Source organism: Thermobia domestica, chromosome 5 (assembly GCF_964235325.1).
Source record: "Thermobia domestica chromosome 5, izTheDome1.hap1.1, whole genome shotgun sequence".
Lineage (NCBI taxonomy): Eukaryota > Metazoa > Arthropoda > Insecta > Zygentoma > Lepismatidae > Thermobia > Thermobia domestica.
The window spans coordinates 139,286,503-139,305,785 of record NC_137458.1 but is presented as its reverse complement, the minus strand read 5'-3'; positions in this window follow the sequence as shown (position 1 = coordinate 139,305,785).

The following is a 19,283-nucleotide window of genomic DNA, read 5'->3' as shown; positions in this document are numbered from 1 at the left end:
CTTATTTCTTCTTCTTCTTCTTCTTCTTTTCCTTCTTCTTCTTTACTTATTTCTTTCTTCTTTCACAGTCTTCTTTGTCATATAATACGAAGAAGACATTGTTAATTATTTGTTTGTATAATCCTTCAAACAGATTTAACTTAGTATTATAGTTAGAATAATTTAGAATCACATCAAATGAATTCCAGATTTTTTTTAAATATGAATGAAATAATTTGCACTAGAATCAGGCACAAATTGTAACTTTATTGCTTTTCAGTTTAATTCACATTTTCAGCGTCATGGCTATGTGAGACGCTACTTGAGTCTTCCGCTTAAGAAAAGAAGATGTTATCTGTTTTGCCATCAAGGAATTTCTAAGTTCATTTTGCTTTCAGGTAATTCTCATTATATACTTATATATTTTTTGGTGTGATTTGGGAAACTGCAGTCTGTAAGTCTCGGTAAATGCGTGCATTATTTATAGAAAGTATAAACTCCAATTCATTAAGTCATTTTTAGAGTTAGTAGGTATCTATAAGCTCTAATAGGCAATAGGCAATATCAAGCTGAACTAATACTTATGTATATTTTTTGTGAATATCCTAATGTAAAACTGAACATGTAAATAATGTAATACACATTTCAAGGGTTGAGCGCAACAGTGGTCTAACCCATATTTTTAAAAATGGACAAAAGTCAAGTTAAACTTAAACACATATGGTGTTTTGTACAGCAGTGGACACTTCTAAATGGTACACCTTAGCCGTAAATCTCCATATGGCTGTACCATTTAGAAGTATCCACCGCTGTACAATATATATACGGTATATGTACAATATGTGACATATTCAACCGCTTGTGGTTGCTTTTGGTATATTGTACAAAAAGCACATGTGTTTAACTTTAACTTGATTTTTCTCCATTTTTAAAAAATATGGGTTAGACCACTGTTGAGCTTACTCCCTCATTTTTTTTCCTTTATGTTAATCGATTTAGGTATGCGATTTTAGAAACATTACTAAAAAGCGTGTAGTATATTACATTAAGCTTTTGGAGCACAGTGATAAGACAAAATACCGATTTAGTCACTAAGTCGCGACATCCACAAACTTCGATGTAAACCTTCAAGTTCTCCTGATCCTCATACATCTCTTATGGATCTCACTGACAATCACAGCACAAATGACTAGGTCATTAACAGAAAAGAAAGTTGTATATTTTTTGCTACTTGAATTCTGAAAGAATATTGAACAAACAATTGCTAAGGCCTTTTCGAGATGAACTGAAAAACAATAAAGCGACACAGTAATTAGGAAACCCACAATAGTATTCGCTGTAAATATTGCAGTCTTAAAATCAGTATATTTTGTAATTTGATGTTACCCAATTCCACCGTCTCTCTACTAAACATAGATGTTCACTATTGTTTGCCAATAGAGAAGCATGCAAATATATTCTTCGCAATCAGTACCCTCTTTGAATTATTATATTCTACAATATATATACAGTGTGTTTGAAAAAGAACTCCTTAGTTTTAATGTGCCCTACAATCTGTACAAAGTGACATACACTATTCTAGTTTGTGGTGTTTGATTCATCAACTCTCCAAGTTTGGCTCCCCTGCAGTTGACGGGTCTGCTTGACCTTGAGACGGCACCAGTGCTGTTTTTTTCCTCTATTTCCTTAGTTCAGTCTACGCAGGCGTGCAGTGCAGAGTAACTCAGCGACAATTTGTACTCCGCAACAGAAAGCGCAATGCGTTATTTGACTTGTAAAAACTGAGTCAGTTATACCAGTAAAACGTAATTTTAGACGTCAACGTGGTGGTGAGCAACATATTGCAAAAACTATCCGTCATTGGCTAAAGTCTTTCAAGGAAACCGGTAGTGTTGTAAAAGCAAAATCACCAGGTAGACCGAGAACTTCTGAAGGTGTTGTTGAACAGATTCGTAACCCGAAGAAGTCATTGGCCAGACGTAGTCTACAATTAGAGTGTCTAAAGGTATTGTGTATGATGTTGGGCGTAAAAGACTTAAGTTGCGCCCCTACAAATTGCAACTGTTACATGAAATTAAACCTACTGATAAAATCAAAAGGTATGAGTTTGCTGCTGACTTTCTCCACAGAATTGATGATGCTGTTATTAAAAAAAAAGGATTATCTTTTCTGATGAGGCTACCTTTCATGTCAGTGAACAGTTAATCGTCATAACTGCAGAATTTAGAAGGCAGAGTATTCACATGAAGTTATTCAGCATCAGCGTGACTCTCACAAACTTAATGTCTGGTGCGGTTTGATGGGAGATCGTGTGATTGGCCCTTTCATTTTTGTAGAAAAAACAATCAACGGGGACGTATACTATGACATGCTGACAGAGTATATGTTTCCTCAAATGGTCGATATTGAGGCGGAAAAGCGGCTGGTGTTTTTCCAACAAGATGGCGCCCCACCTCATTACAGTAACCATGTGCGTGCGGCTCTTGACACTCGCCTTCCAGGAAGGTAGATAGGCAGGCCTGGCCCAATAGCTTGGCCACCACGAGGCCCAGACTTAACCCCACTGGACTTTTCTTTTGCGGCCACACAAAAAAAAATGTTGTGTACAGTGAAAAGAACAGAGACATCAATCATTTACGGGAAAGAATCGTCGCGGAGGTTGGGACAGTTACACCTGAAATGTTGGTGAATACGTGGCGAGAAGTGGAATATTGTCTCGACGTGTGCAGAGCCACAAATGGATCTCACGTTAAAGTCTACCAACATTAAACAAAACTTCAAGGAATTCTCTTTCATGATATGTACTCATTCATGAAAGTTTTGATTCATTTCCCAATTAAATTTATACTTAAAACTAGGGCGTTCTTTTTCAAACACCCTATATATATATATATATATATATATATATATATATATATATATATATACAGTATAAATATTAGATTTTTTAAATGCATCTAAATCAATAAATTTGCAGTTGTTTTTGGACTATAGGAAACTGAAATGTTGTCACAAGCTATTAGTAAGTAAAATTTAAAAAAGGGTGTCATATTCGTACTTCTTGCGGTAGGTTTTATGTAGTGTGGAAACAAGAGATAGGGGCTATATCAGCATGAATGTTGAAATAGTTCAGAAGGGATGAAAAAGATATTACTGCCTGAATTTTAATGTTAATTACAAACATTCTGGACCAAAGGTTTCAAAGAGAGGGTGCAGAAGAAGTATTCGTAGTTGATTGTAGAGATTACATTAAAAGCTCGTAGCAGACACCAAGGGGTGAGTGAGGAAGTTAAGCACTAGACACTTGAATTCAAAGTCAGACTTGCCAACCTCAGTGATTTCAAACTAAGTTTAAAATCTTAAATATGATGTCGATTTTTAGTACGAAAACCATGCAAACATGTTCATAATCAATGTTATCTGCCGATGGAAATAATAATTTTCATTCAGTCTGTTAGCAACAGATTACATTTATAATATTTAAGATGCTATAAGGTAGATGATAATGCATTACATAATTGTTTGCACGTTTCTAACTATGTCCTATCAGCACCTGAAATGGAAATTTACCTAAAGTGACAATGTAAGTCATCTGTTGCTATATGTAACTTGATAAACGAGTAGTTTCCATTTTTCTAATTACTTGTGAGATTTAATATAATGATATCTCTGAAGAAAGATTGATAAACTTTTACCAAGTGTTAAGAAAGTGAATGATCACGGAACAAGAAGCGGAATGATAATGTAGAAGGAAATAAGAAGAAACCATTATTACGCCTTTCTTTAGATTATATTATATATTACTCGCACCCGAATTGAATACTATATCATTTACTTAATATTATGTACAATAATATCCATATTCTAATTAGAAATATAATTTATAATAGCATTTAAGAATAGTATGTTCAATTAGTTTCTAATGGGTGCTATCTCTGACACAGGTTAAAATTACTATATAATCAAGAGAATATTATGATAATCGTTTATTATTTTGTAACAACTACATTCATGTTGACATCAGGATAGTTTTCAGCTCTTATTTCAAACACATATTATTCTAATGTGTTCATTGACCTAGGAAACCTTAAAAAAAAAAACGATAACTATCCTGCATTGTTTGATAATATTCTAGTAGAAAATAACACTTAATTCAGCTAGAATACCTAGTTATTTTAGATCGTTCTGTCACCTACTTGCAGAACATTCAAATCGGTCAAACTCACATTCGTGGCCTTTATGAGATCATAATTTGAGTGGTTTGTTGTTTGATTGCGTTAGCAACCCTGATCATAGTGACCAAAAGGGTATGTTGAAACCATCCCTTTTCATCTCTGTATCTCTCTCCCTTTAGAAACCTTCGAGTTCCATACACTGGACGTGTAAGGGCTTAATTTTCACCACTCCTCTATGAATTACACGAGAGTAGGCAGTGTTTCCGTTCCTAACTGACTTTATTAGCTTTCTACGGGGTAACAAAGTAATATACCCACTCCATGTATGTATATGCCAGTTACAAGGAGGGAGAGGAAGAAAGAAATGCTATAAGTACAGGTACTGCTACTACTAGTAGTACTCCTGCCACTGTTAGTGGATCAGTTTAAATTGCAAATGTAATGCGATCTACTATTCACATATATACATATAGAGAAAAGTCACACCATGCAATATTACTGTGACCATACCTGTCCTCTTTTCACATAAAACGGATTGTATCTCAAAAATTAATGTCTTCCGCGTTTTGCGATTCACTTTGATAACACGAGAACGTTTCAAACCACTTTTGTGGCAGCGTTCAAAAGAAGAAAAAAAGATTTAAAAAAACTTTCTGGTCAAACGCAATGTAATAAACGTTAGTGGTCATACAGAGTCATATAAAAGAGGATGAGGCTTTGTACCCACTTCCTCTCAATTGCATTTATAATTATTAATCTTCCTATTAGCCCTTTTAAGTAGCGGTTGTAATCAAAGCTATTGTGTATAACACTAAACTCCACTCAGAATGATATGGAAAAAGCGTTTGAAATAGTTTGAGCATTAATTTATTACTTTTTGAATGAAAATTAGTATGATGGTAAAAATTACCGAACACAAAAGGAAAGTTAGCACTGTTATAAGCATAATAAGGAAACTGCTCATATCATTGCAAATGACTGAGTATAACTCCCTTGAAAATGTGTTCGATAAATGTGTTGATTTAATTAGTTAGTTTGTTGGTTTAGGTAGTTTACTGTGTTTTCCTAATCTAAACAGTAAGTAAGCTCATTCACAAATTTCCAAGTTGCTATTTCCAGGCTAATACTGCTCCAAGAACAAATCTAACCCCCAAAATATGCCCAAGTATTTGCAGGATTCTAAATGGATTACTTGACACGTAATGAATGTATGCAGATATTGTCTAAATAGATAAATAATAATGTAACCTTTTTGGAAAAAAGTATAATATGGGCATCTGTCTTGGGCTTTAGAAGAAACATCATAGTTTACTTGTTTCAGTCAGTTCTCGAAATTTTTGAAAGAATGAAATACAGTAATACAAAGAAATAATTTCTTCTTTCGACTATAAAGAATTCTCACAGCATGACCTTCATACGGGTGATATTCTTTGCTTATTGATCTAAATAAAAATGAATGTAAGGAAGTTTCGTGGCCAACTTTTCCTAAACAGTTGCACCCGAGGTTTGATGATTTTTGGTGCAAAAGTGAACAATGGCTTAATTTTGGTTTTCATAAATTTAACTTTCCTGGGAGGATTTACTAAACGGAGAAATGCCGCTGTCAACAACATTCCAATGCTAATATATATGAGGTAAAAGTTAACGGGAGTGATTCATTTCGTTTACTTGAATTGCATAACAACGAGTGTTCTTTCCCCTTTCAAAACACATTTAAACTTTGTGTTTAAAATATTAGCATCATTGAATATTGCAATTACAATTCTTTCTGAAGTACGCAACAACAAAACTATTATTTAGGAAAGTAATAATGCCTGAAATTTTGTACAGGCGAGGTTAAGCTAAAAGTGTAAGCGAATTAAAAAAAACGGCAAAAGCCGTTGTGTTTGTCGTTCTTAGGGTTGTGTTCGAAATAGTTCAAGAATTTTGATTGTGTTTAAATACAATATATTATGCTTAATTTAAAGATTATTGAATCTAATTTCGAGCTATTAAAGAAAGAAAGTAATCAACAGTAAAATAATTGTGTAAAGAATGTATTGACTTATTCGATAGTATATACTGCGTATGGAAGTGTAGAAATGAAAGAGAGAAAATCAGTTCATGTGACTAAAACTGACACTTGGCAAGAGAACAACTGAGTTACCATTGTTCCATTTTCATTTATTTTCTTATGTTGGAGGGGGAGGAAAAGTTGAAATATTTCACACAAATTTATTATCCCCGTGCGAATAACAAATATTTCAGCTTCTTCTTTAATATATTATCTTCTGTGAGTTTCATATACTCATTAGGACTCATTAGAAACCAATTTATTATTATTATTATTATTATTATTATTATTATTATTATTATTATTATTATTATTATTATTATTATTATTATTGATTTGGTAGAGAATCTGAACTCGAGATCTCGGTTTTCCGTTTCATTTTTTTTAATTTAATAATTGATTGCAAGCATATCTGAACATGAACCTCATAACTGGACATCGGGCCTCAACTACATTAGAGACCGCAATCACATAGTTATTTATGGTTCTTATTTTCCTTAAATCATTTCCACTGGAAGAAAAGGTATTCGAGCTTCTTCATCAAATCTTGACCATATTTTTTTGATAGAGATCCTAGAACAAGATCAGGAGCTTTCAATTCACTCCACTGTCTTGGTTGCTGCCGTTCGGAAAATCCTTTTGAACTATTCGATATACAACTTCTGTAAGTGTAAAACATATATATGCCACTATTACAACCTGATTGATATTTACAAGAAGTGTCAGTAAAAAAAATCTAGACTAAAAAATACGTTCTTCATGTTACCTATGCAGATGAATTTCTTAAAATAGCTGAATATTTAAATTTGCCAGATTGAAAATGTAGACTGTAGAGAGTGTAGACTATAGACAGAGCCATGACGATGTCGTTGCTTTTCGATTACCCTCCAAACAGTGTGATATAGCTCATAAACTATTTTGTTTATAGGTATTAATTTTCTGTAGTGTTCTTTTTTGTGCGCACACGCAGATAGAACATAAATGCCCTGTAGATAGGGATACTTACCATAATATTTATAAATTTACATATCTATAAATTTATTGATTTATTTTAATATAATTCTTCAGTTTTTGTTAATATCTTAAAATGCTAGATTAAAACGTTTGTCTCCAAAGAAAAGCTTATATGTTTGTCTCTAATCCTTTCGACAATGAGATCTCGGAAACCACAAGTGCTAGAAACGAACCGTTTTCGCTTGTCGATTTCAAATTTTGTGTAAATTGCCCAGTTTTAATTGAATGTGTAAGAAACGCGGCCGTTGTTTCTTTATTACATTTTTTAGGGTACATTTGTAGTATTGAAATTTTAGAAAAGCGTCATATCCCATGAGTTATACATTCCAATGAAACATAGTTGTACACATGGGTTGTATATCTTTCAGGTGTTTGTTTCATGGACAAATGATAATGAAAAATAAAGAATAACCATTTTTATAGTATAAGATGAATCTTCATTGTTTGGAGTGTTTTGCCAAATGAACACCATATATCACTGACATTATAATTAATTTTGTATGTAATGTATTTGTTTGTTACATACTGCATGCAAGAAGAAAAAAACACTGATTATACATGAATTATGAACTCCAATGAGAAGCAGGTTGAATCTTGCAAATGGTGCGAGATATTGAAAAAATAATTAAAAAATCTGTTTTTGGTGCCCCTTGCCAATTTTTATCAAGACATCTTTCTCTTCTGCCTGTAAAGGGTTATATACAGACGTTGTGAGGAATAACAAAGAGATTGATACTCATATGTGAATGATGCACTGTGTAGAGAACGCAGGTTCAGCTACTTTAATATTATTATTTATTTTTAATTTATATATGGTGAAATAAACAATTATAATAACGCAATAGAATACCATGTACAAGTTGCACTTTCCTCTGCGCCAGACTATGCAATACACTTCAAATCGCTTAAGCCAACCTCTAAATATAAATCAATTTAACTCAAATTTCACAGAAAATTGGTTTTCGTAGAAGGGAACAATCTGAATGTGTCAAAAGGCTGAGACATGTTAAAATATGATCCACCATATTGGATATATAATGTAAAATAAACCCAAAAAATCTCATTTTTAGATATGGAATCTAGGGACTATGCTGATAAACAACCTACAAACTTTACATATGTGTTCAAGGCCTCGATACAAGAAAGAAGTTTACCTGAGACTTCTGTTGGAAACGTTTCATTATAACAATAAAGCTAATTAAAGGTAATTAGTGGAGTTGGTAATATTGTGACTATACTGGAAAAGCAACCACAAGAGGAATATTTATATAAAATTTCAAGATTTTACTACTAATATTTTCATAGATCTGTTTATGAGTGAATCAGTGAATGAGTAATTGAATTTATTCCCTCATTATATATAAATTTCCAAAGCACACGTTAGGAAATATTTATACGTTCACATAGTTAAACCAGGCGAGATTCTGTGTCGCGAGGTTTAGGACCGCGGAGTTTTGGCCAGGCGAGATTTTGGGTAAAGAGAGATTTTAGCACGTGAGATTATGGACGGAGAAGTTTTGGCAAAGCGAGATGTTTGGACGAGAGCTTTTCGATGTCGATGTATTAGCTAGGCGAGAAATTGACCCGGCGAAATTTTGGGCACGCGAAGTTCTGGCCAGGACAAGCTTTCGTCCGGCGAGATTTTGTCCCACGAGGTTTCAATCACGCGAGATTTTGAGCTGCGAGGTTTTGGCCCGTTTGGTTTTGTACCTAAATTTAAAACAGTATTTCGCAGATAAACCAAGTGGACTTAGTACGTTTCTGGGACAGTGGAAGAAACGAAGTATCGATGCGATACTTAATATTAGTATTTCTTAATCATGCTACTATTCAAGATTTGCCAAATTCATATTTAAACATTTTCAAGGTCAATGGTCTCGATTATTCAAAACTATAAATTTAAAATATATATATATATATATATATATATATAATATATATATTCAAAACTATATTATTCAAAACTACAAATTTCTCCAATGTTAATTTGTCATTTCTCAGCTACTTGAAGACCTTACTGAGTGTAGAATATCGTAATGATAATAGCTCTTTGTAACAGATATATGCTCTCATGACTGCGTACACCAAAGCTGGTGGAAAAATAACTGAGTTTTTGAGATCATTATACTATTTCTTCAAGGATTTTCTATCTAGAAGAGCAGACTTCACAGCAACCTCAGGGACAAAAATGTTTCGTCTTAAGTTCTCCATTAGGTGGGTGGAAAATTCAATAGTGATCCTCGTACATTGTTCATGATTCCTGCTTTAAAAATTTATGTCGATATAGCGAAAACAAAACCACCTGAAACACCAAACTTTAGTGAATTCAAGGCATACGTTAGTGCTGTACTTTTACCTGCAAGTCTGGGTTTCCTTCTATCTCTATCTGTAGAGCTAGAAGAATTTCTCGTAAAGTATCATTCAGACAGTCTACTGCTTCCGTTTCTTTTGAATTACTTAAATTTTTAGATACAGAGTTTGTTAAGCCACTTCGTGAAAGGAGATACTTCAAAGAGTGCAACTAGATCAAAGAGTTTGATCTCATTTTATGTTTATGATAAGAAAATCTTAAAAGCAGTTATATTAGTTGATCTTGGATTTTTTGCTGCTTAGAATTAAGGATTTTGAAGTTCTCTGTTTTATAGGAGAATGCAGAAATTTTTTGCAAGAATTATGCAGAAATGTCCCTTAAAATTCAAAGTCACTAGAGCACCAATTGTTTATCACCAGAAACTATGGCCAATGAGACGCTTCGAGATCACGAATTACACTTGTTATTGAAGCATTTGTGGGAAAGCGGCCAATGTAGTTGCAGATACTTTGAAATGAGAGTATTTAAAATTGTATTCGAATCCTGTAACGATGACCACTGCTCCAGACCAGCGACCAGCATTGATGAAGGCCATGTGCTTCCAAACAGATTCTCAATGAAGAAATCAACATCTTAACATCTACGCATGGCGACATATACATTACACGTCCTCAATCATCCACAATACATAAAAACCAAAGAACTCATCACCCCACATAAACCATCAATTATAACCACAAACAGAACTCAATGCCGGAGCTTCGGACTGGCAATCTCCACGGAATTAGACAAAACAAGTGAAGCACACACATTCTCCATCAATATACATTCAGAACTACAGTTTAGGCCACTATATATAAGATGCCGTTATTTCTAATTGTCTAACACACAATATACATATTTTATTTAACTCTGAGTAAAGTAGCTGATGCTAGAAACCCTTCCACCCCGCCCCCACCTGCGTATGAGAGTGGAAATTGACTTGACTTGAATTGAATTGAAATTATACAAAAGTTGTCCAATATCAGTGAAAAAGTTGTGAGATTTTATTATTTACAACATGATTTATTCACCAAGAAAGACGTTTCTAATGTCTTTTTATAACTTTCATGCATAAAATTTGTGTTCTTTTCCACAGCAACCCTGCTGTAGAAAGGAACTACTTCGTTAACTAAGAGTGCTTCGTGGAAAATCTACAGGACGAAAACTTGTCTGCTCAAAGAAGTGTGTTGGATGCTGTGCACACTGCTGGAGGGATGGATATGAAATGTTAATATCACAAAGACCATGATTTATTATGTTAGAAATGCATCAAACACAGTATTGAAAAACAAGACAAAACACCAAGAAAATAAAAGACTTAAGGAGAAAATAAAAATGATAGAAATAAAAAGGAAAGGCAATTGCCTTATGCTAAAGCTGAAGCATTTGATATGGATGAAGAAACAAAGTTAAAAAGGCACGTCGAATTCCTAAAGTAAAAGAATCAAGATTATTAGCGTGTGTTCTGTAATTTGTTATTTGGCTGACACAGACTGTGAGTATGAGAGGATACGCTTTTATTTACAGAAGAAGAAAGGTGTATTAGAAATTACACTTGAAAATACCAGCACCCATCTGAACACCTTCTTTTCGTTACTCAGATTTACAGCCAGGTTTATTTTTCTTATCAGAAATGAAAAACAATTTACTTTAATTTCCTGTAACTACTTTCCCTAAAGTTTGAAGTTAACTTCATAAAGAAATAAATTTTAAGTCAATTCGAATCATAGAATATGTTGTATTTATTCAACTCGAATCTTAACATATTATTTTTGTTACAGAATTATATCACAAACACAAAGTGCTAAAGTAACCTGGGTAGCTAGGATTGCTTCCTTCAGTTCAAGGACTTCCGAATATTAGGACGAAACCTAGGCTGGTTGTTTTGAAAGAAAGTTACTTCTTAATCCAGATATGTTTGATTTGAAACTCGTAGCTTATCTGTTTATGTTTTCCTAGCGATTCCATCTTTAGAGTAAATATATATATACAGGGTGTTAATGAACTATACCGACAAATTATAAGAGGTGATTCCTTACATCAAAATAAGAGAAAAAGTTCATATGGACCTGTGGGGAAAAGTGCATAGTTTTAGAGCTAGGGCTGTCCAAAATCGCGATAAAAAAAAACAAATTTCAACAGGCCCTATTTCGAGTTTCAGAAACTGTGTATCGTGGCCCCTTATCAGCGTAAAGGAAGTCACGCAAACGCAATCCAAAAATGTATATTTCATTAATTTTCAGTGGGTGTACAGAGTATTCCGAAATTCCCAGATATCCACCGAAATGCCATCAACCGAATTTTGAGATATGATCTGATTTTATGATTGGTCCAAAGTAGGGAAACGATAAGCCTTGATAGCAGTTAAAACAGAATCCTTTGGCGCGATGTCGGAAATGTTAAGAAGTGTCAGCAGCACGGTTTTTCGTGCTCGGGAAAACACATGCTGCAATGTTTTCTTTCACGCTTATAAGTGAAAAAAATGTGAAATATAAAGTGACAAAATACATTGCATCACACATTTTTCCGAACACAAAAAAACATGAAGCTGCCGGTTCCTAACACTTCCAACTTCCCTCCGAAGCATTGTTGTCATTGTTGTCAAGGCTCACCTTTTGCTGCTTTGGACCGTCTTTGAAATCAGGGTATATCTGAAAACTCTATTGAGAGCATCTCTGAGAATTACACTCTGTAGGGAATACCCTGTATACCTATTAAAAATTAACGAAATATGCACTTTTGAATTGTGTATGAGTGGCTTTTATTACGCTGATATGGACTACTATCCAAGTTTCTGGAATTCGAAATAGGTCTTGTCTAAATTTAGTTTTTTTTTAGCGATTTTGGACAGCCCTAGCTCTGAAACTATGCACTTTTCGCCACAGGTTCATATGAACTTTTTCTTATTTTCATGTGAGGAATCACCTCTTGCAGTTTGTCGGTATAGTTCATTAACATCCTGTATAGATAGATACATAGATAGATACATAGATAGATACTGTGATATATATACATAGATATATAGGTATAACTTTTATATGTATTCTCCTATTTTCAGTGAACTGATAAAAATCAGTTGTATGAATAAATTTGTAAAAGTGAAATAATGGCCACTCCCAATTCAAGAAGAATATGCCGTAACATGTAATCATAAATTAACAGGTGCTTAGAATTTATATGAATAACTTTTATAACTTCTTTACGTGGTAAAGCAAAATGTTTAAAAAGTTATTTTGTCAGTTATCGCACACTTACCTCAACTGGCCTTCTTGTAGGGGATATTAACAACTTTCTTTTTAAAGAAAAAAAAATAAAAGTAAACACCAGGAAAATAAATAGTAGACCCGGGAAAATCTGGAAAAAGCCTGGGATTTAAAAGCAAGCATCTAGTAGACACCCTGAATTAGCAACATACACTGAAGAATATAATTTCTCATATCCGAGAGGACTCAATCATTTCAAGATTCAGTAGAACATACGTAACTACTGAGTGTTAGTCGTAGAGTAATTTCATGTTCAGGCCTTCTAAACCCCGCCTAAAGCAATATCAAATTAGAGTTTGCATATCAACACGTCATTAGGTAATTTGGATCAAAGTAAGAAATCAAAGAAACTGCTTTCAGCTCAGTCCCTAGCTCCTACGTTTGGTATATCTACGCACCCGAAATTTATCGATGCTAGAAATCATTTTAGTATATCGGGCATATCATCACATCGTTTAATTCGACGGTTAGTATTTGTTCAAATTGTAACCAGAGACGTAATTTATGCAGTACTGTACACTGAAAAAGCAATTTTTCGTGGAACTATTATGTTAAAGATTTTAATTGTTTTAGGGGTGATCTAGCCTTTTAGAGAGAGAAAGAAATCCAAATCTTACAGTTGTTGAAACGATATTTGATACCAATACGAAACATCGTTTCAAAACGAACATTCAAACGCACTTCCTGTTTCTTGCACTTGTAGTCGCCCCTACCGGCCAGCCCAGAATGCTTGCAGAATCAAAGAGTAAAACCAAATACCTTCTTGTTGACTCTCTGAACAAGGTCGTTGTGAACAAGCTTTAGAGCATCTTCTTTTTACTTTGGACTTTTCAGTTTACACCTTTTCAAATTCTAAATTAGTGCTAGTATACGAATAAATACGATTTCTTCAGAAATCAAAAAATCAAAAAAATTAGTACAAGATGAATATTCCACGAATTAGGTTTTTAAAATCTTACTTTGGTCTGAAAATCGTGGATCAATCTGAAAATCGCAGAAAATATTATTTCACGAAAAAGAGTTCACATGCGAAACTCATTAGAAAAAAGAATGGTAATGATCCAAATCAAAAGCTTTAAATAATATTCTCAGAAATAGCAATACGAGTGGGAACGCAAGGGCATTTTCAAACTGTGGTTACGATCACTAACAATTAACTCCAGAAAAACGTGAGCCATGAACGCAAAACTACGATAGCCACAAAACGGAGTTTTATTGTATTGCAATACTTTCAGGGTTCGTCACCAGTCATGCTGGTCTGTCGAATCTTTTCTGTATGATTCTATTTATATAGGCTATAGTTCACAATTCCAAAGCAATAGAAATACCAGATGTTCCAGTTAGTAATGCAGATTTCGTTCGATAGGTAGCGTTGCAGCAGAGTGCTTTCGGATCGATGTCAGGTGTGTGATATTTCGTTCTAGTGATAAGCGTGCAGTTCTTGGTGGTCAAGTCGGACAAAGCTGTTAACTACATAGAAAGTTTTATGCTCAGACATGCCAAAGTTCGTGCCGAAAAAAGGTTCATCTGCGGGAAGTGTTTCTTCTTTACTTCATTTTGAAGAAAAGTGCTGCTGAAAGTTTTCGAATTTTTCGGGAAGCTTATGGTGAACATACTCCATCCCAAGATACGTGCGAACGCTGGTTTAAACGCTTTAAGAGTGGCGATTTCAATGTTAAAGACATCGAACGACCAGGCCAACCGAAAAAGTTTGAGGGCCAAGAACTGCAAGCATTATTTGATGAAGATGCGTGTCAAACTCAGAAACGTTTAAATGCAATGAGTAAGGTTTTGAAGGAAGGGAAATGGGTGCCACATGAACTGACTGAGAGACAAATGGAACATCAAAAAGCCATCTGTGAAGACCTACTTCAACGTCACAAAAAAAGAAAAAGAAAAAGAAAAGAAAAGAAAGAAAAAAGAAAAAAAGATAAAATAAAATAAAAAGAAAAAACTTTTTACATCGCATAGTGACTGGTGACGAAAAGTGGCTTTATTTTTAAAATCCTAAACGCAAAAAGTCATGGGTTAATCCAGGTCAACCATCAATATCGACTGCAAAGCCAAATCGGTTTGGACAAAAGACAATGCTCTGTGTGTAATGGAATGTGGAGGGTGTAGTGAACTATGAGCTTCTCAAACCCGTTGAAACCATTAATAGTGATAGCTGCCGACAACAAATCATCAATTGCAACCAAACTTTGATCGTCAAACGACCACAATGGGCAACAAGACACAGCAAAGTAATTTTGCTTTATGATAACGCGTCTTCATACACTTCAAAGCCTGTTAAAGACACGTTAATGGACCTAGGTTGGGAAATCTTAACTCACCCGCCGTACTCACCAGATTATTACTTGTTCCGGTCGATTACATATGCACTTTCTGAGTAGCACTTCCGAACGTATGAAGAGGTGGAAAAGTGGGTCTCTGAATGGTTTGCTTCCAAGGACACCAAGTTCTTATCCACAAATTGCCTGAAAGATGGAAGCAATGTGTAGATAGCGATGGGCATTACCTTGGGTAAACCCCTTTTGTTCTTTCTGTTGAACTTTTCGTATTTTCATTGCTTACCAAATCTGCATTACCTCGTAGTAATTATTTTTTGTAACTTAATAACTCTTAAACCACCCGACCGAACTCGATCAAATTTTCAATATAGATGAGGTTCGGGCCTGGAATGTTTTTTTGTCATTTCACTTTGAAGGTGCAACTTAGGGGGCGGGGATATTGTATATATATATATATATATATATATATATATATATATATATATATATATAGTGGCGGATCCAGAACATGGTCAAGGGAGGGGATAAAGCATAAAGCATAGTTTGGTGCTTTATCCAGTGTAAAGCAGGATTGAAGCCCATTTTATCCTCTGTATATCTGAGCGTCAAGGGGGTGCTATAGTTCCCCCTTGGATCCGCGCCTATCGGGTGTTCTAAAAATGGCGCCCACGGACTGCAGGGTATTATTCTACAAGTCAAAATATAGCAATATATATATATTTGTATACTTTTCGAGTTCTCGACTCGAGACACAAATTGCACTGTGTCAACGTCACAAATAAAGAACCACACATTGGATTTATCAATCTATCAAATAATCATATCAGTTCTTTCCAGATGGCAGTTAAAGTCGATATTGATTGATACTAGCATCACTTGTTAGAGTAGCAATCAATTCAATTGCTTGTTATATTCGTAGAATAATAGTAATGGCTCCAGGTTAATCTGCCACGTTCACGTAGTGAAATTTTGATTCCCCATAGCGGCTGAAGGAGGCCGGAGGGTATACCTCATATAATAAGTTCGCTTTATTTTGGTTTGCAAAATAGTGTCTAGTGGTCCGTGGGTGCCATTTTTAAAACACCCGATATATATATCGGAGTCGCTGAAATAAACAATAACACCTCCTATGCCTTTTAAATCCAAATTCAGTCCTGCAACATGGGGAGGGGGGAGATATATAAAAACAATAGAAAATGACCGATATTAGTGTCGAATTCATAGTTTTCGGGATCGCTGAAATGAACAATGACACTTCCGATGCCGTTTAAATTAAACCCCAAGTAGTACTCCTAAGGGTAGATGGTGACATGTAAAAATAATTGAAAATGACCTACATTAGTGTCGAATTGATTGTTTTTGAGCTCCTTAAGTTGATTGGTGACAACTTTGGTGCTCTTTATCTCCATAACGAGACGTATTCTTCCCGTGCGAAGAACGGGTATTCTGCTAGTTTATTTATAAAAAAATAAAACTAAATAAAATTATTTGTTTAAAAGATTGTATATGAATCTGAGAATAAGAATTAACATTACGAAAAAAAAACATGCGTTAAGTAACGAAGACGTAAACCTCCTTCTGCCCCCTTGTCAAACTTCGTAACGCAAGGTCGAATCCCTCCTTCCTCTGCAGCGTTACGTAATATGTGAACGACCCCGGTTGGACCACCATGCTTATTACTGTTTACTTTCTCCTAACGGATCCTTCTAATAGTGGCATACCTATAATTTAACTTGAGATTTTCAAAATGGAATTAGCAACATTTTTAACCTACCGTACTAAAGATAGAAATTCACTGAGTTATAACTTATCATACATGAGGCAAAGTACGTTTCCCGCCTGGAAAATGAAGACGGAGACGTCAGCATAAATGTAAGTAGTATGAAGTTTCCCTATTATAAAAGAAAAATAAATCCTTCATTGATTTCTCTAACAACTTTTTTACTATAACATACACTGTGATCACTTTCCTTAAGATATATATTTTTTTCGAAGTTAAAACCCGGCATTTGGTGGTCAATAATTCGGGAACCGCAAGTCTCAATCCAATCAAATTTGAATCCTCAGACCTTTGAAAGGGTAATATCCGTGTGAAATATAGGGATATAATGGGCTTTTGTTCTTGATTTACTAATTACCAGTGGCTAATAACTCGAGGACTAAAGATCTGCATAGCATAATCTTTCATACTATATGCACTAAGCTCATAAAGGTCTATCACCATGTTAAATTTGGTCAAAATCGAATGAGTTCTATCAATCACGTTTCATTAAAATTTCTTGATCACACTGAGTCCAAAATTAGTTCTGATGGCCAGTTACAGGAGAGGAAAATCCACGCATCACAATAGTAAGTATTTCACGCTATGCTTGAAGGGAACAAACCTTGTCAATATCTACTACCATTAAAAATTTGGTGAAGATCGGATATGTATTACCAATCATGATTTTCTACAATCCACCCATTTTACTAAGTTCAAACCCAAATTTGATGGCCAAGAATGTGAGAATAAATTACCTGCGTGTCATAATGTTTTAGATACGTACTAAATTATACCAGATTTATAACCATATCAGATTTTGATCAAGATTGATTTAGTGCTAGCCCAAATTTGATTGTCAATAACTCCGAAAGAATGTCTGCATATAATAATATTTCACGTGTGTGGTAATCAAGTAAAGGTATACCAATATGCCAAATCTTGTCCACGGGTCAAGTACAATCCATAATCCCCTCGCAATTGATCTCTTAATAGAAAAAACAATGAAAAATGAAAAACATAAAATGTAGTGGAGGATAGAGTAAGGTAGGTTTTGCTTTGAAGCTAGTTTGTTAAAATTTCTGTTACTATTTGGAAAAGAAAGGTATATATCTCTTTGATAATTGTCTGTAGATATTTGTGGAGAGACACTTTGTTCTTCTTTGGAAAAGAAAGGAGAAACAATAGGATTACGTTTTACTATTTCCTTTCTTGATGTCTCCCCAAAGCGAAATCAATGTAAAAACTGTATTTTCCTACCTTTGTAAAGAAAATGCAAATATATTTTGTCACCCCTTCTTTAGCGTGCCAAAAAGACTTCAGCAGATAATTTGTTTTACTTTGTCCAAAGAAAGATATGTCAACTTCTCTGACACTTTCACTTTTGTGGGATTTTCGAAACAAGAAATGGCAAAAACCCATTTCCGATACAATCCAAGTTTCTACGTTTGTTTTGTATTACTATGAACCTCAAAGTAAAAAAAAAATATAATTAGGTATTTGTACTATTTAACAAATACGTACGATAAAATATTATTATAACACTTTTTGCTATAAAATTTCTTTTTTCTTCCTTTATTCTTATGCTTTTAATTTAATTTCTTTTACCATGTTTAACATCTGTGTACGATTAGTGCCAAACACACGACATAAGCTTTATTGTTTTGGTTAATTTATTTCTGAACGTTTCGCTAGCATTCTTTTTTACTACCTCATTTTTTTTTTATAGTATCTGCAATTTTCTTTCAATAAGTTGTATTTCAAGAACAACAAATTAAGATATTCATAAACTTGATTTAGTTTATACTAATATATAAAAAGATGTGCTAGTAGCCGTTAAGTAAGTAAATAGTTAAATTAATCAGACATAGCAAAGAATGATGTTTATTTGAAGTCAGTATATTCTGATTGATCGAAGATGATAAAGTGTTCTTTTTATTTTGATTTGATTTCAGTTTAGCGTCCCTTTCAGCAGCAAGGCTATATGAGACGTGGACCTACAGTTTTAACATGGAATCTGAACCACATGAACCCCCGCTGGGAATCGAAGCTAGGTCTCCCATGCCAAAAATGAAGTGTTTTTGGCATTTTAATAATAGAATTCAGAATTACAAAGTAAGAATGTATAATGTTTCAGAAATTGTATGATACCAGTTCGATAACGCTGAATTATGTCGTAATAATGATTATGTCTGTGTAATTATATTTGAATCTTTAATTGATCAAAGGAATTATATATTTGCATTATATAATAAAAACAAAATGTCCGCTTTTAATAATGACTTATTGAACTTATGAATGCATTATTATGTGGAATGAGTTATAATAAAGAAAATTTGTTGAAAGATGTTTATGGAATGGGTGTAATAATTGTAGTTATAAAGCTTAGAGCTTGA